The following is a 6,000-nucleotide window of genomic DNA, read 5'->3' as shown; positions in this document are numbered from 1 at the left end:
CTAGCATTAGAACCACTTGTAATATCCATAAGAAAAGAGATTGAAGGGATTAACCTGGGACACAGGAAAGTCACTACACTTTTATATGCTGATGATCTACTAGTCCTGACCGTTAACACTGCCAAGTATATCCCTTTACTAATCCATATCCTCCAAGAATTTAGTGCATTCTCAGGTTACAAAGTTAATACTCATAAATCAGAAATTTTTTGGTTATGTAAAAATAAAGAATCATATCGGCAACACCATTTTAAAGAAGCTAAATCTAACTTTGTTTACCTGGGGATCAAACTCTCTAAAAACTATAATGAATGGTATGAACTTAACTATTTACCAATTATTACTAAGATTAGGCAGGACTTAGATACCTGGTCAAAATTTTACCTAACTTTATCTGGCAAAATTAACATAATTAAGATGGTGATCTTCCCTAAGCTCCTCTATTTAATGCAAAACCTTCCAGTTATTATAAAGCAAAAAGATATAAAACTACTTAATCAGTTATTTGCACAATTTATTTGGGGGGGAAAAAGGAGGCCCATTGGATTAACAAAGCTCGCTTTGCCTAGACAATATGGGGGATTGAGCTTCCCAGATATCGAGATCTATAACCTAGTATGCATTTCTAAAATTGCAATTGAATGGTTAACAAATGTAGAATATATAGTGGACCAGAAGTTGGAAACAACTTTAACCAGACCCTATTCCTTAAAAGCATTATTACACTGTAATACGAATAAATGCCCAACCAAAATTAAACTGCTACCAACTATTTATAGCGTAATCAGGGCCTGGCAGAAACTCCTTAAAAAAACTCACATCAATTATAAATTCTCCAAATATCTAACAATTATGGGCAACCCTAATTTTCCTGCAGCATTGAACTCCCGTATCTTTAACGCCTGGGCTCAACAGGGCCTAATATATGTAGATCAGTTAAGAGAAAGGGGCTCAGGGGCATGTAGATCACTACAGGAACTAGCTACTGAATATGCGATTTCAAAAAAAGATTTTCTCCCCTATTTTCAAGCCCGTCATTTCTTAAAGGAATTTCCATTTGATCCTTCAGACGAATGCACATGGAATATCCTGCAGATGCCTATTAATTTCTTTAAAATAGGGAAATATAACGTAACTTCATTATATAAAGCAATTATGCTAGAATATGGGAAGGAAAATTTGGAGCATATTGCCAAAAAGTGGCAGGTGTCACCAGAAACTATATATAAAAGCTTCACATTTGCTGACACAGCAACATTATCTACTTCTTGGCGTGAGTCTCATACAAAATTAATAAATAGAACATATATTACTCCTAGTAAGAAAGCAAAATGGGACCACTCTGTGGCTTCATGCCATAAATGTAAAGCTCTTAATGCTGACCTGAGTCATTGCTTTTGGAGTTGCCCTAAGATCAAGAAGTTTTGGTATAAGACTAACGCCTGGCTGAATAGAATTAATCATATACATCTCCAACTTAAGCTGGAACATATAATGTTCTTCATAGATGGACAAAAAATAGGTACATATAAACATTTACGTCAATTAAACTCAGCAATAATGGTCGGTAGACTTCTCATATTGAAATACTGGAAATCTAGTAAAGCCCCAACTTTAACAGAATTCATTCAAAAACTGAAAAATATACTGATCATGGAGCAAATGGACACATCTATAAATTCAGAAACACAAGTCAATCGTTTTATTCTAAAATGGTGGAATGTAATTGCCAGCTTTCCGAAGGAAATACAACTACAACTGATTTCCCCCCTTCGGGGGTCAGTGTCCATGGAGCTTGCTATTGCCAATAAACATCTCTTAGACGATAGAGCCTAGACCTGAACCGGTATAGAACGCAGAGTGCGGACGATATGGAATTGGAATGGGTGGGGAGATGCGGGCGTATTTAAATCTAAATGTTTAGAACACAAAGCTGGTATTATTGGGATTCTGGTAATTGGACAAGATGTCGGGGAGCTGGGGGGGGGACGAGCGGGGAACCTTCCCTTTCCTTCCCCCGTGTTTTTTTTTTTTTTTTTTTTTTTTTTTTTTTTTCTTCTTCCTTTCTCTGTTTGTTCTGTTTCGTTCTGGTTTTTTTTTTTTTTTTTTTTTGTTTGGTTCTGTTTAGTATTGTTCAGAGAAGAATATAAAATATAATTCAACAGGGAAATGTTAGAGATGAAGGAACGCTTGACCCAAAATTCTGTTGATAAGAATATTAATATGTGGACCCTTCATGGATGTTTTGATTTTTTTTTTTTTTTTTTTTTTTTTTTTTTTTCTTATTGCTTATATATCCTTCTTCTCTTTTTTGGAAAATGCATAAAAATGTATGATTGCGTTGAATTATAATAATAAAAATATGTGTTAAAAAATAAGAAGAAAAAAAAAAAAAAAAAAAAAAAAAAAAACATCTCCAAGGAGAACTCGTCGGAGTCGGCAGTTGCCCCTCCCAGAGCCTCAGCCCCGTGGGAAGAGGGGAAGGAAGAGGAAGTAAGTATTTTTTTCCATCTTTTCTGGTTTTTTTATTTAATGTGTAATGGATAGGTATGTGATGATGTGGTTTTCATACACTTGTGGACCACACTCTGTATATAATCAACTTCTATGGGACCGGGTCCATGGAGGCAGATTGTTTGCAGAGTGTGGGTTATAAGTGTGTGAAAACCACATCATCACATACCCATCCTTGTTCATGATATTGATTGGTTTCTGTGATGTGATGTCCAAACTGTTTCCCGAATCGCAAACAAAATTACCCTTACAATTATCCATGATGGCATATTACTGTTTGAATGCCAATAACACAGCTTAAAGGGACAGTCAGAAAATTATTGATTACAAAGAAAACACTGTATTACGCATTATCAAGTTGGAAACAACAAAACATGGAGAAATACGTGTGATTTATGTGCTTACCCTTGTATCTATGCCTATGAAAAATGAACACTTATTTGTTGTTCTGACCTAACAACATATTAGATATCAATGATCAATACATGTTCAATAATATGCTGTATGAGCACAAGGTTTAACATATACAAATGCTATCCAAATGCCCTCTAGTGCTCAAATTGTACAATGATTACATGCACTCTTCAAGCTCGAAGAAATCAGCACACGACCCTCATAGGTTTAGATAGCAAATTAAAATAAACACAGACAAATGATTAATTGGTGAGAAAACTTTGATATCATTGATATTACATAATTGACTTTTACAATAATGCAAAACATTATTTGTTTTCTAAACTGTCCCTTTAACAAAATTACATATGCTAACATATATTTGAAGATTGTTGGTATATCTACATGTACTTGTTCAAACAAGAAATATTGAAAAAAGATTTATATTGACGTGATAAATAAAGTATATTTTCTTAAAGAGACATTATTGTGTTCATTTATTTTCAGAAAGACATTTGTTTTAACAATGAATATGGTTTCAAGTCCTTTTAGGTGTGGGGGGGTGAAAATATGCTAACAATAATATATTTGGAGATTAACCAATGTGGAACTCATACATGATACAAAAATAAACATTTGCATTAAAGGGACAGTATACTATCTTTTTAACAGAACTGTATGTAATAGACACTACTACAAACAACAAGATTAACATATACTGATATCAATGTTACAAAGTTTCAAACACTTTCTAAGAAAACCGGGTTATCTCTATTCAAAATATAGATGAACCCCCATTACAACCGTAAAAAAACACAATACACCATCATACACAAAACAGGAGAAAGCTGGAGATGGTACTCACATGAAACTTAGAGGCTTGGCGAGGAGTCTGATAATTAATTACATTTGATTTGAACAGAACCAAAATGAAACGTGTATTTGTTAAACAATGGACTATCTAACTAGAGACCAAATTTAAAGATTTCATTTATAATGTGAGTGTCTAATGAACCTTTAATAAAATATAGAACGAAATTACATTTAGAAGAAGTCGGCATCATATATTTAGCATATGATAAAGATAAATGCATATTGATTACTTGATTCTAACACAATAGCGCATATTTATTCATTAGATATCTTTAACATTAAACACAACAGTCATTTTTCTGAAAAAGGAACATATTGTTGACAAACATATTAAACAACATGGACTATAGAGATTTGCACTTGCCTCGAAATATCTTATGCATGAAAACATTTTGCTTTCGTTCGTTTATTCAACCAGACATCCAGCAAAATAGAATTTGGTGGTCTTTATCAGCTACGGGTCAACAATGTAACATGATGCAAATAATACATATTCGCAAGGTTATTAAAATTGGCTGCAGTCACAAACGTGTTTAACATGCACAAACAAATATTGCGGGACTACGTAATACAATCAGACGTTTTTTTACCTTTGCAGGTGACGTCTTAACATGGCGCTTCCTTGATCACGTAAGAACGCCATCCAATAAAAGGCACATTCTTGATCACGTAAGAACGCCCAAAAAAAAAGGCGCATCCTTGATCGCGTAAAAACGCCATCCAATAAAAGGCACATTCTTGATCACGTAAGAACGTCAGTCAATACAAGGAATCATTGGACAGCCTGGCAGGTGACGTCTTAAGCAACATGGCGCATCCGAGATCGCTGAAAAACTGCAGCCAATACAAGGACTCAGTTGACAGCTTGGCATATCACTAAGAAACGTATTTATATTTTAGGAACTAGTATGTGTCTAGATTGCTATCTAGGAATGTCACGAAATCATGAATCATCTTTTCGGACTTGACTGTCCCTTGAACTATAGCTATGGTGTATATCTTTAACATTTAAAAGATACACATGAGAAATACATATGACATTGATGTTTTAAGATATGTTTTGATTTTTTGGGAATAACAATAATTATACATGGATTGATTAAACGTGTCATTTATTCAAGTTTAAAAATGGTCAGCCTACCTATAGCCATATATGGGAGAAGTATTTTGTTAACAAATATTCATCATCTAAAATATGCGCATTACACAGAGATTGATTTGGTTACTTTTACAATAAGATAGAATTGAAAATGAAATACATGTGCTGTCAACATTACAATAAGATTGTTTATTAATAAGATTATATGTCCTTGTTCATGTAAAAAGGACAAAAACGCTTAAGAAATGGAAATACATTCATTAACAATTGTGTTCACCATCACTTAAAGGGACATGATTATTTTTTTTAAAAAGAGGATACACATAGACAATACTTTTTAAATAAAATGAAAACTTTACAGGGATTATATCATTGTATCAATCCTCAGATCATTTGTTAAAGGTGCATCAATTCATGCAGAGTTTCGAAATACACACATGGATGTGAAAATTTAAATATACATATATACACAAATAACTATCTATATATACATATATAAAACAATTACTATGCTAATCATAATCATGCAATGATAAAGCTAATAGAAAAATACATAAAGACAAATAATAAGATTACATTGGAGATGTTAATCTTAAAGTCATTTACAATTGTCTTACATATATAATTTTTGAAAAAAATTATTTTTGGTAGGTCCCTTTAAGGATCAACAAGATAAACTAGAGCTTTCAAAAAATAACAGGAAGAATGAGGACAAATAATCGTGCAATGACATGTCTTTTATTAATATGTAAGAAAACATCAACAACGTTTAGAAATAATATTGTAAAAATAAGGAATATTTGAGCCATATGACAAGGTAACAGAGTGCATCACAGTCCATGAAGAGAGTTGCCAAGGGCCAGCATAGCCCCATTTGAGCCATATGACAAGGTAACACAGTGCATCACAGTCCATGAAGAGAGTTGCCAAGGGCCAGCATAGCCCCATTGGAGCCATATGACAAGGTAACAGAGTGCATCACAGTCCATGAAGAGAGTTGCCAAGGGCCAGCATAGCCCCATTGGAGACATATGACAAGGTAACACAGTGCATCACAGTCCATGAAGAGAGTTGCCAAGGGCCAGCATAGCCCCATTTGAGCCATATGACAAGGTAACACA

This window comes from Bombina bombina, chromosome 7 (genome assembly GCF_027579735.1).
Source record: "Bombina bombina isolate aBomBom1 chromosome 7, aBomBom1.pri, whole genome shotgun sequence".
In the NCBI taxonomy this organism is placed as follows: domain Eukaryota; kingdom Metazoa; phylum Chordata; class Amphibia; order Anura; family Bombinatoridae; genus Bombina; species Bombina bombina.
The sequence above is the reverse complement of the archived record's forward strand: the minus strand, read 5'-3'. Positions refer to the sequence as shown.